The 15,789-nt window shown below is 43.4% G+C and overlaps 1 protein-coding gene across 1 annotated transcript in view; it reads right to left on the bottom strand.

Moving 5' to 3' along the window:
- LOC135540056 (myoD family inhibitor-like) overlaps window positions 1-11,267 on the bottom strand; it is a 42,759-nt gene extending 31,492 nt beyond the window's left edge. The window contains exons 1-2 of the mRNA XM_064966377.1: window positions 10,717-11,267; window positions 9,412-9,561 (exon numbers count right to left, since the gene is read on the bottom strand). The gene's annotated coding sequence lies outside the window, so the exon portion shown is untranslated. The remainder of the gene's footprint in view (window positions 1-9,411; window positions 9,562-10,716) is intronic.
- Between the last annotated feature and the right edge of the window lie 4,522 nt (window positions 11,268-15,789).

The following is a 15,789-nucleotide window of genomic DNA, read 5'->3' as shown; positions in this document are numbered from 1 at the left end:
AAAAGAGTCGGACCGAGAATTGAACCCTGTGGTATCCCCATAGAGACTGCCAGAGGTCCGGACAACAGGCCCTCCAATTTGACACACTGAACTCTGTCTGCGAAGTAGTTGGTAAACCAGGCGAGGCAGTCATTTGAGAAACCAAGGCTATTGAGTCTGCCGATAAGATTGGCTGAGAGTGTGGACAACATGTAAACTATACATCTTTAAAAAAAAGAAACACATTTTTTTATGATATCCAATTGGTAGTTACAGTCTTGTCCCATCACTGCAACTCCCCTATGGACTCGGGAGAGGCAAGGGTCGACGTCCATACGTCCTACGAAACACAACCATGTCAAGCCGCACTGCTTCTTGACACACTGCTCGCTTAACCCGGAAGCCAGCCGCACCAATATGTCGGAAGAAATACTGTCCAGACGGTGACCGAAGTCAGCTTGCAGGCGCCTGGCCCGCCGCGATGCAGTACCTTAGACTGTTGCGCCACTCAGAAGGCCCCCTGTAAACTATATTTTGTCTCCAAATGTTTATTGAAACCATAAATAAACGTGCACAATGAGCATTTGTTATCTCTCAAATACATTGTTACAGTTGTTGATTCGTGTCACGACTTCTGCCGAAGTCGATGCCTCTCCTTGTTCGGGAGGCGTTCGGCGTCGCCGGGCTTCTAGCAATCATCGATTTACTTTTCATTTTCCATTTGTCTTGTCTTCCCACACACCTGGTTTCAGTTCCATAATTACATGTTGTGTATTTAACCCTCTGTTTCCCCCATGTCCTTGTTCGGAATTGTTTATTGCAAGTGCATGTGAACGTATGCTGGTGTGTGACGGGTTTTGTTACCTATTGTTTGTTTGTTCTATTTTACGGTAGCTTTTATTATTAAACTGCTCCGTTGGAACACAGTTTTGGCTCTCCTGTACCTGACTTCCCTGCCGCCAGTACTCACCCATTACAATTAGCTAGCTAGCAAATTTTTGCCATATTAGCATTGAAATGAAATCAGTAAAAACACCTCAAAACAACAACAAGATAAAACTAGCTGAAACAAGCCACCTACGATTCCCCACATGGTAGCTTCTTGTCATTGTTGCTAGTTAACAGACCGTTCAGAACATTACAACACACGGCTTCCGGTCCCATTGATGCGCGCACATCATTTGTGACGTTGTCAACCAACCCTTAAATAGAAAGAGACTGGAGACGGTTAAGCTGTATTTTTTTCATTAGCAGGGAAAGAGAGGGGTAAAGGGGAATCCTTAGAGGCAGCAACATGGCACCCAGTTCTAAAGTCTGCAGTTGGCTACTCTTTCAGCGGCCATCTTAGCCCCAGCCTTCCTCTCCTCACAACTCTTACACTCAATTGTCCTCCCCCAATCTCCCCCACGACCTCTGGATCTCTCTCTCTCTCTCTCTCTCTCTCTCTCTCTCTCTCCTGTTATCTGAGTGTTCTTTATTATCTCCCCCACCCACTCTCTCTCTCTCACTTGTTATCTGAGTGTTCTTTATTATCTCCCCCAACCCACTCTTTCTCTCTCTCTTGTTATCTGAGTGTTCTTTATTATCTCCCCCACCCACTCTTTCTCTCTCTCTCTCTCCCTTGTTATCCGAGTGTTCTTTATTATCTCCCCCACCCACTCTCTCTCTCTCCTGTTATCTGAGTGTTCTTTATTCACTGGAAAACAGAAAACAGAGCATGAAAGAGATTGGGATTGGAGCCTGGCATATGAGTGGGTGAGTGAGTGGGTGAGTGGGTGAGTGAGTGAGTAGGGGATAGAGTGTGGAGGGGATAGAGTGTGGAGGGGTTAGAGTGTGGAGGGGATAGAGCGTGGAGGGGATGGAGTGTGGTAGCAGAAAGAGAAAAGAGACAGAGGATTTACGTGGAGTCTTTGAAACTCCCTAAATCCTCTGTCCCTGTCTCTGTCATACAGCCTTTACTAATGCCCCTCTGAAGCTGTGTGTGTGTGTTTGTTTGTGTTCGTGACTGACAGAAGCCTCTAGAGTCTCTAGAGAAGCAGAGATGCTTATAGAGTAAAGAAAGATTCCACAACCTGACTGTGTAGGGATCTACCTCTGTGTCTTTGATCAGGCCAGGCAGAAACATAACATCACACTGGCTAGGTTTCAAAATACACCTTGTTCTGTATACACAGTAGTGCACTAGCATTGACCATACCACCAAGTGGAGCCCTATCTGGTCAAAAGTAGTGCACTAGATGGCTGTCATTCACTCTCTCAATGGATTATTCTCCCTTACAGAGAAGTTTAGGCCATTCACATCTGCCAGTTTCCTGGATTCAGTGCCCAAGACAAGTCCTGTCATCATTCAAGCCCAGGAAGTGAGTGAGCACGGACCATTATCCAAACACCTGTATCTCTGTCCCAGAGCGAGCAGCCATCCATAGTAGAGGTCAACCGATTAATCGGAATGGCCGGTTAATTCGGGCCGATTTCAAGTTTTCATAACAATCTGTATTTTTGGACACCGATTTGGCCAATTAAAAAAAAAATATATATATATATATTTTTTTACACCTTTATTTAACTAGGCAAGTCCGTTAAGAACACATTCTTATTTTCAATGACGGCCTAGGAATGGTGGGTTAACTGCCTTGTTCAGGGGCAGAATGACAGATTTTTACTTTGTCAGCTCGGGGATTCATTTTTGCAACCTTCTAGTTACTAGTCCAACGCTCTAACCACCTGCCTTACATTGCACTCCACGAGGAGCCTGTGTGGCAGGCTGACTACCTGTTACACGAGGGCAGCAAGAAGCCAAGGTAAGTTGCTAGCTAGCATTAAACTTGTTTTTTATAAGATAATCAACCTTCACATAATCACTAGTTAACTACACATGGTTGATGATATTACTAGTTTATCTAGCGTGTCCTGCGTTGCATATAATCGATGCGGTTAATTTCTCATCGAATCACAGCCTACTACGCCAAACGGGTGATGATTTAGCACTATCGTTGCACCTAACCATAAACATCAATGCCTTTCTTTAAAATCAATACACAAGTATATATTTCTAAACCTGCATATTTAGTTAATATTGCCTGCTATCATGAATTTCTTATAATTAGGAAACTTGTGTCACTTCTCTTGCATTCCGTGCAAGCAGTCAGGGTATATGCAATAGTTTGGGCCGCCTGGCTCGTTGCGAACTGTGTGAAGTCCATTTATTCCTAAAAAAAACATAATTAATTTGCCAGAATTGTCATTATTATGACATAACATTGAAGGTTGCACAATGTAACATCAATATCTAGACTTAGGGATGCCAACCGTGAGATAAAATACGGAACGGTTCCGTATTTCACTGAAAGAATAAACGTTTTGTTTTCGAAATGATAGTTTCCGGATTCGACCATATTAATGACCAAAGGCTTGTGTTTCTGTGCGTTATGTTATAATTAAGTCTATGATTTGATATTTGACAGATTAGTCTGACTGAGCGATGGTAGGCAGCAGCAGGCTCGTAAGCATTCATTCAAACAGCACTTTTGTGCGTTTGCCAGCAGCTCTTCACAATGCTTCAAGCATTGCACTGTTTATGACTTCAAGCCTATCAACTCTCGAGATTACGCTGGTGTAACCGATGTCAAATGGCTAGCGAGTTAGCGGGGTGCGTGCTAATAGCGTTTCAAACATCACTCGCTCTGAGACTTGGAGTAGTTCTTCCCCTTGCTCTGCAAGGGCTGCGGCTTTTGTGGAGCGATGGGTAACGCTGCTTCGTGGGTGGCTGTTGTCGATGTGTCCCTGGTTCAAGCCCAGGTAGGGGCGAGGAGAGGGACGGAAGCTATACTGTTACACTGGCAATACTAAAGTGCCTATAAGAACATCCAATAGTCAAAGGTATATGAAATACAAATGGTATAGAGAAAAATAGTCCTATAATAACTACAACCTACTTGTCTGAATTGTCCTTGTTATACTATCCTTATGAGGACTTCTAGTCCCCACAAGGACAGTAAAACCAAACACACACACACAAACGCAACCCCACACCCTGTCAAACAATACAGAACAATTCCCACAATAATTCCTCAGGGATCCTTAAGAGAGTGTGTGTGCATGTGTGTGTGTTGTAATTAAGAAATTAATAAGACAAAAAAGGAAAACAATTAGACATGGAGATACACTCATGTCCTCTGTGGCATCTCCTCAATGAACCCACACACACACACGCACGCACGCACAGCATAGCCTAATCTGCCCTGAAACCCAGCCAGGACTCAAAGACACACTTGAGAGAAAAGCGCTTTCTGAGGGGAGTGCTGGATAGAGTCCAGAAAGCCAGATTATTGTTGCTTAGAGAGAATGAAGCAGTGTAAGCTCATTAAAGACTGAAACTGTCTGCTGTTTAACAGGCCTAAGAGGAATTTAATTGTGTTACTTTGTCTCAGAGCTTCTTCTTCTGGGAAAAACTCAAGCTAGTGTTTAGTTAGTGTCTCTTTTGTGGCATGCATCTAAACACACACAGAGGTCATGACAGGTCAGGTTCTCTTTGATGTGTAGAGACACACACAAACACACGTTTGAGAGACCACGCATCTCTGTTCGGTAAACGGAATCAACAGAGAATCTTTGCTAACAAGGGTTCAAAGGTCTCCATTATAACCACATTTCCTATGCAACCGTTAGACACACCACCTCAGGGTTGCTCTGTGCCTTCAGTAGATTCTCTACACTCCAAGGACCCGTTATGGTTGAGCAGCAACACAACCTCTGCATCGCTGCTTTCCTGCATTCTGCAGAGGAGAAGCTACACTAGGCCAGCTCAGCGAGGGCCAAGTGTGTGTCAGAGTTGGAGAGGTTGGGAAAACAAACTCTCGTGCTTTTTCATAGTTCAACTATGTCGTAAAAATGCCTCAAACTGCACCACGTTTATTTCCGTCAGTGAGAGAAAGCAAATTACACACACAGCCTCTAACACACATGAAGAGAAAACACACACAGCCTCTAACACACACTAACACACACAGCCTCTAACACACACTAACACACACAGCCTCTTAACACACACAGCCTCTAACACACACTAACACACACAGCCTCTAACACACACTAACACACACAGTCTCTAACACACTAACACACACAGCCTCTAACACACACTAACACACACAGCCTCTAACACACACTAACACACACAGCCTCTTAACACACACAGCCTCTAACACACACTAACACACACAGCCACTAACATACACAGCCTCTAACACACACTAACACACACAGCCTCTAACACACACAGACTCTAACACACACTAACACACACAGTCTCTAACACACACTAACACACACAGCCTCTAACACACACTAACACACACAGCCTCTAACACACACTAACACACAGCCTCTAACACTAACACACAGCCTCTAACACGAGGGGGAAGAGGGAGAAGGGATAAACCCGTTGGTATTTAGATGGTAGAAATACTCCCATGTAAACAAGCTCACTGATTGCATCTTTACAGCCTAGTGTGAGAGTGAGAAACAGAGAGAGAGTATGTAGTGATAGAGGGCAACGCCTGGACAGCAAGCCTTGAATCAGCAACCCTGCAGTTAGCTGTACAGGGCACCTGTGCTTTCAGCCCTCTAGGCAGATGCCGTAGAAGGAAAGAGTAGACCGTTACATTGCCATATGGAACCAGGGTGGTAGCAGATTTTCTGGGCAGAGCACAGCACAAATAGACCAAATAAGTCAGGACCACTCTCCACACACAAACACACATCCCTGTGGTGCCAGCCCAGCTAGAACAAATCAATGGGCCCTGTGTGTGTGTGTGTGTGTGTGTGTGTGTGTGTGTGTGTGTGTGTGTGTGTGTGTGTGTGTGTGTGTGTGTGTGTGTGTGTGTGTGTGTGTGTGTGTGTGTGTGTGCGTGTGTGTGTGTGTGTGTGTGTGTGTGTGTGTGTGTGTGTGTGTGTGTGTGTGTGTGTATTCTCCTCGTCTGATACACACGGGGTGCAGTGCTGGTCTGGGATTCTGAAGTTAGGGGTGGGGGTGGGGTGTGGGGAGCTGGTGGTGTGTGGGGAGCTGGTAAGTGATGAAAGCAAGTCCTTGTTGCCCTCTATGGAAGTGAAGCCAGTTCTCATTCCATTCCTCATTCCGCCCTCCCATCCCTTCCTTTTCTTCACCGACCTAAACTCATATCCGTCCTCCCAAATCAACTCACCCCCTTTACACCCCTTCTTAGGTGGTTACGGGTAACTTTTACCTGGAGCTAGTGGTTAGGGAGACCTGCATGTTGGGACAACATCTGTGAAGACTGAAACTAAAAACAACTTAATTACCTTAAAAAATATGACTCATTATCTGATGTCCTACTTACATTTCTGATGGTTAGCCTCAAAGGTCTGTATGTGTTGAGGGGTGTATACAGTGCATTCGGAAACTATTCAGACCCCTTTCCTTTTTCCACATGTTGTTACGTTACAGCCTAATTCTAAAATTGATTAAATACACTTTTTCCCCTCATTAATCTACACACATTGCCCCATAATGACAAAGCAAAAACAGGTTTTTAGAAATTTTTGCAAATGTATAAAAAAATTACAACAGAAATACCTAATTTACATAAGTATTCAGACCCTTTGCTATGAGACTCGAAATTGAGCTGAGGTCGAAGGAATTGTCCAAGACAGGATTGTGTCAAGGCACAGATCTGGGGAAGGGTACCAAAAAATGTATTCAGCATTGAAGGTCCCCAAGAACACAGTGGCCTCCATCATTCTTAAATGGAAGATGTTTGGAACCACCAAGACTCTTCCTAGAGCTGGCCGCCCAGCCAAACTGAGAAATCTGGGGAGAAGGGCCTTGGTCAGGAGGTGAACAAAACCCGATGGTCACTCTGACAGAGCTCTGTGGAGATGGGAGAACCTTCCAGAAGGACAACCATCTCTGCAGCACTCCACCTATCAGGCCTTTATGGTAGAGTGGCCAGACGGAAGCCACTCCTCAGTAAAAGGCACCCGACAGCGCACTTGGAGTTTGCCAGAAGGCACCTAAAGATTCTCAGACCCTGAGAAACAAGATTCTCTGGTCTGATGAAACCAAGATTGAACACTTTGGCCTGAATGCCAAGTGTGGAGGAAACCTGGCACCATCCATGAAGCATGGTGGTGGCAGAATCATGCTGTGGTGATGCTTTTCAGCGGCAGGGACTGGAAGACTAGTCGGGATCGAGGGAAAGATGAACAGAGCAAAGTACAGAGAGATCCTTGATGAAAACCTGCTACAGAGCGCTCAGGACCTCATACTGAGGTGAAGGTTCACCTTCCAACAAGACAACGATCCTAAGCGCACAGCCAACACAATGCAGGAGTGGCTTCGGGACAAGTCTCTGAATGTCTTTGAGTGGCCCAGCCAGAGCCCGGACTTGAACCCAACTGAACATCTCTGGAGAGACATGAAAATATACCGTGCAGCGATGCTCCCCTTCTAACCTGACTGAGCTTGAGAGGATCTGCAGAGAAGAATGGGAGAAACTCCCCAAATTTGCTAGTAGCGTCATACCCAAGAAGACTCAAGGCTGTAATCTCTGCCAAAGGTGCTTCAACAAAGTACTGAGTAAAAGGTCTGAATACTTATGTAAATGTGATATTTCCATTTTTATTTTTTATACATTTCCAAAATGTATAAAAAGTTGAGCGGGAAAAAAAAAACAATTTAATCAATTTTAGAATAAGGCTGTAACGTAACAAAATTTGGAAAAGGTCAATGGGTCTGAATTAGAGGTCGACCGATTATGATTTTTCAACTCCGATACCGATTACTGGAGGACCAAAAAAGCCGATATCGATAAATCGGACAATATTTTTATTTTATTTGTAATAATGACAATTGCAACAGTACTGAATGAACACTTATTTTAACTTAATACAATACATCAATAAAATCAATTTAGCCTCAAATAAATCATGAAACATGTTCAATTTGGTTTAAATAATGCAAAAACAAAGTATTGGAGAAGAAAGTAAAAGTACAATATGTGCCATGTAAAAAAGCTAACGTTTAAGTTCCTTGTTCAGAACATGAGAACATATGAAAGCTGGTGGTTCCTTTTAACATGAGTCTTCAATATTCCCAAAAATACAGATTTCCGATTGTTATGAAAACTTGAAATCGGCCCCAATTAATTGGCCATTCCAATTAATCGGTCGACCACTAGTAGACACACATGCATCCACATGTTCCTATGTTATTGTATTCTTCTAGAATATAGATCCTAGTGTTCTGGATCCAGACTTGCCCTATAGAAGACTCCTCCCACCATGTAGGATTTTTGTGGCTTGTTCCTATGGCAACATATCACTCGACATCCCAGTTGACTTCCCTAACCCCGCCTCCCTCTATCCTATCTTAAACAGCACTGTCCTCTTACCAGTACTTCCTGGAGCTTTAGGATGCAAATAGAGATGAAACAAGCAGCCAATAGAGTTAGAGCAAAGGTGGGATGCAGACACTTCTAGCCAATCAAAACACAGAAGCATTCACATACGCCTACCTCCTCCCTCACACCCATCAATAAATCTCTCCACAAATAAATCTCACTATGACCAATCAGGCTTTATGTTGGCTCTTTGTTGCCTAACTCCAAACCTCAACAGGAAACCGAAAAGAGGGATAGAAGAGGGCATGAAGCCCTGAGCTGTCCCTACAAGCACCAAAGGTCGTCATTCCTTCAGGCTCTTTGTTGCACTGCACACACACAGTATCCCTACTGTACTTCATACTGTTGCTTTGACAGTGAGCTGAGTTAGGTGTCCTGGTAGGAAGAGAGTACAGAGACAGATCTGGTCTTCATTATGATCTACTGTACAGACTTTCACTATGTCTACTCCACTGGGAGAACAAACACATTGTTCAGGACTTGTTTAACACACACACACAATACAGACATACTGTACAGACATACTGGTCCCTTTCAACGCTCCATGTGTGTACAGTCTCTCTCTCACACATGAATGAATGTATGCACGTACACACACATGCACAAGCATACATACACATGTGCACACTGCTCTGCTCCCTATCTTAGTTAAGCTCGTACACAAACACACTCCAAAAGCATCCAGACAATCACTGTCGATGGTAATCACTTCTCCCGTTCACCGAGACAGGCATGTTCCAACCCACTACACACACAGCTCTTCTCCCCCTCTTTCAGACTCCAAGGATGGGATGGAGAGGAAGGAGGGCCGAGTGTCTGCCGCTTTTTGGTTTTCCTTTATGTTAAGACTTAGTCAACCAGCTGAGGGGAGCTTCTTACTAATTAGTGACCTTAATTCATCAATCACGTACAATGGTGGAGCCAAAACCTGCAGACACTCGGCCCTCTGTGGAATGAGTTTGACACATGCCCTAGACCTTCAGTACTGTCAATGCCACAACAGTTCACTCACCTGTGGTGTGTGTGGGGGTTGGAAAAGGGGTGGAGGCTGGGATGTCCGTGGAGGGGTTGGGGTACAGAGTGGGGGGGTGTGGGTCCCTATCATCAGGGGGCTCAGGTGAGCTGACAGGGGGCTCCTTTCCTCATCCATGGGTGTGGCACACTAGGGGTGGGGGAACAGGTGTCAAGCCTGACAGAGACACAGAGATACACAGAGAACCCTGTCAGACAACATGAGAGAGAGAGAGAGAGAGAGAGAGAGAGAGAGAGAGAGAGAGAGAGATTGACCATGCTTAGAACCCCAATCAGCAGAGCACTCCAGCATGGAAACAGAAAAAGGATCATAAAATCAAACTACCATACACTGTGTGTATCTTGACCCTTTCCTCCGAATGTTTCAGGAAAGTTCCAGAATCCTAACAGAGTATGCAGAAGTTGGCCAACATCGGGGATTAGAGAGCACCAGCTCAGCTGCATGTGCGTGACCATCTCTGTGGGACAGCTGTGCTCTGGCGTGCTTATGCTCCTCAAGCAACACAGACAGCAAGGCCTCTGTCACAGCTCGGTATGGAGCACAACCAGCCAGCCATTGACATGTTCATATTTCATGTATTGCACTCACATGGGAGATTCATTTTATTTCAGAAAACCCATCTCCACTTCTTCTATCTCATGACTGTCTGGACGCATTCTAGAACCTTCTGGGCTAGAATTTATTTTGCCCTGGTCGAGATAACTGGCTAACCTTTAATTCAATGGGCTTCTACACTTTTGTCACTTTTAGTCATCTAAACGGGCTGTAGCCTACACTAAACACTTACAGTAGCATAGTACGTCAAAATATGTGTCAAAATATCCTGTCTGATATGTGCATTCTCTATACATAGATGATCTGCTAATAAAATGAAAATGGTATCAAACTTTGAATTACTTTTATTTTACATTTAAGGGTGTTAGAAAACTTTATGAAGTTGGCAAAGTCCTCAACTAAACTGCTGTGTTGATCCTTGATCACAATTAAAGGCATCTGATCCTTACCTTAACCCTGACCTGGGCTTGAGGAGAAGAGGTACTGGTTCAACCCTGAACCTAACCTTAACCAATTCTGAAATTAAAAATCGGTTGCAAGTCAGAAGTGTCCATATAGTTCTCATTATATTTACATTGCATTACTGGTTTCTTTCTCCTGACGGGTCCATGCATGCTCACCCCGAGCCAGCCGACTCAACCCTGTGGTCCTGTTCAAACTCGATTTATATTGAAGCAAAAGGCGACAAGTTAGACAACAACATGGATAGAACTCCTCAAAACCACTTACCTTACTGTTGGCTGCGACACAGGGCACTCGTTGTTCGCTAATTCATTCTCTGACCCCTTTCCCAGGTAGACTAAATTCTCCTCTCTGACTTTCCCGTGCTCTCCACTCTTCTGCTCTACTCTCCTCTAACTTTCCCCTCTCGTTGTCACCACAACTCTTCTTCTCGTCTCCATAAACTCCTTCATGCGTAATTTTAGGACATGTCTTGATGCAGAAGTGGACTGTTAGGATTTTTTCGAAAAGTTTTTCCTCTCCTTCCAACCCCCCTCGGGGACTCTATCTCCGTCTGTCCCGTTCCTCCGCCTGTCAGTGTGAATGTGGGTTCGAGCTCTACAGGCAGTCTCCAGAACAGTCTTTGTTTCGGGTTCAACTTTCCCAGCCGTTACAGAGGTTTGACATAAGCTACAATGCTCTCTTTACAAAGTAAAAAGAATATGTTTTTATAACTTTCCAAACTCACGAGTTGTCTACTGCTGTAGATGATTCAGCGTTGAAACTTTGGATGTCATCAGGCTTGCCCGTACGCACTCCTCCTGCCTGTCCCGCCTCTCTCTCCCCTCAAACGCTTGTCTGGGGAAAGCTCCAGTCTGTTAGAAAAGAAACGACAGTCAACACTGATTACCGTGCTTCCTCCAGGCACGAATTTAGAATTACCCCTAAACTAGAGCCACGGATTGACTAACATGGGATCTCAGATGAGTTATACTATTATATCGACGCATACCTCGAAGTGATAATTTGGATTATGATAGCAAGGTTTATTATCACCATAGTAGGATAATATAGCTAGGCCTAGTATTAAGCAATAATTCTAAATGATAAAATGTTGAAATTGTTGGACTAGCCTATGCATAAAACAGTAGCCTATATTATGATGTATAAAACCAGCCTAATAATAGGTCTAATAATAATCATAAATCTTTATTTTTTTAAATAATTTTCATAGGAATAGTATTTGTGTCAGATCCTCTCATGTTAACAAATGGTTCATGTTCAAAGTACGTTTAGGTAGGCTACACAAACAATTAATTGTGCATAGCCTAGGCTAACCACAAATGTGATTGCCACGCATCAACAGTTGAAAAAGCCAGCCTCATTCAGTTGAAAAGGCCAGCCTCGTTCAGATGAAAAGGCCATCCTCATTCATTCCCGCGATCCACGCGCCCGCGCAGGGGTCACGTTTATTAAATGTGCGTGCGCAGCAAACATACTCTAACCTTGCGTGCGCCATTTCCCCGCAAATGTTGTTATTTATCAGTTTTGAAGTCTCAGGAAAGTGTATGCATCTCCAAGCACAGCACAGACCATGCCTTAGCACAGCTTCTATCGGTTGATCGATTGTATTGCAAGCAGATATTGCTCTTATGGGGAAATGGAGGTGTTTGGTGCAGGGGGATTATTATAGTGCCTAATATAAAATTAAAACATTACACTAATAATAAAACAGATGTATTTGCATTATGTTTGGTATGGTTATATAAAACAACTTTAGCTAGTTAGCTCATTTTCAAATACTTACTAATTTTGAGCTACTTTACAACTATGCATGTTAGCAAACCCTTCCCCTAATCTTAACCCTTTAACCTAACTCCTAACCTTAACCCTAACTCCTAACCCTAACCTTAACCCTAACCTAACTCCTAACCTTAATACTGGGTGAAAAGGGTCAATATCGGGGGATATCTTTTGCTTTATATTTCCGGATATCTGACATTTTACTACATATACAGTGGCAAGAAAAATTACTGTATGTGAACCCTTTGGAATTACCTGGATTTCTGCATAAATTGGTCCGAATATTTGATCTGATCTTCATCTAAGTCACAACAATAGACAAACATAGTGTGCTTAAACTAATAACACACAAATGATTGTATGTTCTTGTCTATATTGAATACATCATTTAAACATTCAGAGTGTAGGTTGTAAAACGTATGTGAACCCCTAGGCTAATGGCTTCTCTAAAAGCTAGTTGGAGTCAGCTAACCTGGAGTCCAATCAATGAGACCAGAGAGATGTTCTTTAGAGCTGCCTTGCCCTTTAAAACACTCACAATTAGAGTTTGCTATTCACAAGAAGCATTGCCTGATGAGAACCATGGCTCGAACAAAAGAGATCTCAGAAGACCTAAGATTAAGAATTGTTGACTTGCATAAAATTGGAATGGGTTACAAAAGTATCTCTAAAAGCCTTGATGTTCATCAGTCCATGGTAAGACAAATTGTCTATAAATGGAGAAAGTTCAGCACTGTTGCTACTCTCCCTAGGAGTGGCTGTCCTGCAGAGATGACTGCAAGAGCACAGTGCAGAATGCTCAATGAGGTTAAGAAGAATACTAGAGTGTCCGCTAAATACTTACAGAAACCTCTGGAACATGCTAACAACTCTGGTGACGAGTCTACGGTACGTAAAACACTAAACAAGAATGGTATTCGTGGGAGGACACCACGGAAGAAGCCACTGCTGTCCAAAAAACTTTGCAGCATGTCTGAAGTTTGCAAAAGAGCACTTGGATGTTGCACAGAGCTACTGGCTAAAAATTTGATGAACAGATGAAACTATAGTCCTGTTGAGATGTTTGGAAAAAAAGACACAGCAACCCTCCTCCCACCTGTCCTGATTGAGATGCTGTGGCAAAAAAACCTCACCACCTGTCCTGATTGAGATGCTGTGGCACCTCAAAACCTCCTCCCACCTGTCCTGATTGAGATGCTGTGGCAATACCTCAAAACCTCCTCCCACCTGTCCTGATTGAGATGCTGTGGCAAACCCTCCTCCCACCCTGATTGAGATGCTGTGGCAATACCTCAAAACCTCCTCCCACCTGTCCTGAAGATGCTGTGGCACTGCCTCCTCCCATCTGTCCTTATTGAGATGCTGTGGCAATACCTCAAACCCTCCTCCCACCTCCCACCTGTCCTACCTGTCCTGATTGAGATGCTGTGGCAATACCTCAAAACCTCCTCCCACCTGTCCTGATTGAGATGCTGTGGCAATACCTCAAAACCTCCTCCCACCTGTCCTGATTGAGATGCTGTGGCAATACCTCAAAACCTCCTCCCACCTGTCCTGACCTCAAAACAACAGTTCACACCAGACATCCCAAGAATATTGTTGAACTGAAACAGTTTTGTAAAGAGGAAAGGTCCAAAATTCCTCCTGACCATTGTGCAGGTCTGATCCGCAACTACAGAAAACATTTGGTTGAAGTTATTGCTGCCAAAGGAGGGTCAACCACTTATTAAATCCAAGGGTTCACATATTTTTCCCACCCTGCACTGTGAATGTTTACACCGTGTGTTCAATAAAGACATGCAAACATATAATTGCTTGTGTGTTATTAGTTTAAGCAGACTGTGTTTGTCTATTGTTGTGACTTAGATGAAGATCAAATTGTATGACCAAATTATGCAGAAAACCAATTAATACCAAAGGGTTCACATACTTTTTCTTGCTACTGTAAGGAGTAGACAAGCTCCAGATATGCATGTCCTTAATTTCAAACACAAAGTTAGGATATTCTCCTTAATGGACCAGTTTCTACATGCATCCAATCCGGACCTCAGAAATCCCCGTGCTACTGTTTCTTAAGCACATCTCTGCTATTTCTGTTTAAAACATGAGGTGTTGCAAATCCAGAGCTCCAATCACAATGCATGTTTTCTGTAAATATGCAAACATAGGCCATTTTTTGCACTTGTATTTATTTATTTAACAGAAAACAAAAGTTGCACACCCTCAATTTCCCTGTTTGTTATGGACGATGAATGCAGATTGGGTCATCAGCAGCAGTCACTTGCAGTCCAGACCCAACGTAGCGGCAGTGTTGGTCTGTGATCCACTCCAAACCGTGAATGCATAAATCACAAATCAAAATTGTGTTGATATTGCAAGAAAATAATGTCATGTAACTTAATCAAACCACGAGGTAGCTACTCTACCTGCTTCATTCATGATGGGAAAACTAACTGGAACTGGCTCGCCAAGTAGATTGTTAGCTAGCAAGCTAGCTTACATTAACGAGTCATAAAAAGAATACACCTAAATGTTTTAAAATGTTAGCTGTTCTACAGGAAAAGCAATGTCATTATTCGATAGCTAGCTAGGCTGCCAACCAGTGAGCTTTTAACCCCCTATCAAGCCTAGCTAGCTAGCTAGCCCTACTGGCTGCTAGTCAAATTAGCTAACGATCCTTGATTCTAGTTTATTTATTTTTATTGAACCTTTATTTAACTAGAAAAAATGAGTTAAGAACAAGTACTTACTTACAATGATGGCCTATCAAAAGGCAAAAGGCCCCCTGCAGGGAAATAAATACAATATAAATATACTGCTCAAAAAAATAGAGGGAACACTAAAATAACATCCTAGATCTGAATGAATGAAATATTCTTATGAAATACTTTTTTCTTTACATAGTTGAATGTGCTGACAAAAAAATCACACAAAAATTATCAATGGAAATCAAATTTGGAGGTCTGGATTTGGAGTCACACTCAAAATTAAAGTGGAAAACCACACTACAGGCTGATCCAACTTTGATGTAATGTCCTTAAAACAAGTCAAAATGAGGCTCAGTAGTGTGTGTGGCCTCCACGTGCCTGTATGACCTCCCTACAACGCCTGGGCATGCTCCTGATGAGGTGGCGGATGGTCTCCTGAGGGATCTCCTCCCAGACCTGGACTAAAGCATCCGCCAACTCCTGGACAGTCTGTTGGTGGATGGAGCGAGACATGATGTCCCAGATGTGCTCAATTGGATTCAGGTCTTGGGAACGGGCGGGCCAGTCCATAGCATCAATGCCTTACTCTTGCAGGAACTGCTGACACACTCCAGCCACATGAGGTCTGGAGCAAAAGATGTGGGAAAAAACACGCTTTAATGTCCCGGAAAAATAACATGAACAAAAGTAGGAAAACAAATGATCAGAAATATTAACGGACAGCGCGAAACCCAAAATACAAACAAAATACACTCAAACATAGAACAGACAAACAAGCCCGCACGAAACGGAAGCGGGCTGAAATAACTATATTTAACCCTACCCTAACAACCAAACAAGAAACAGGTGA

Source organism: Oncorhynchus masou, chromosome 5, assembly GCF_036934945.1.
Source record: "Oncorhynchus masou masou isolate Uvic2021 chromosome 5, UVic_Omas_1.1, whole genome shotgun sequence".
Classification (NCBI taxonomy): Eukaryota; Metazoa; Chordata; class Actinopteri; order Salmoniformes; family Salmonidae; genus Oncorhynchus; species Oncorhynchus masou.
This window is presented reverse-complemented; position numbering and strand designations above follow the sequence as displayed.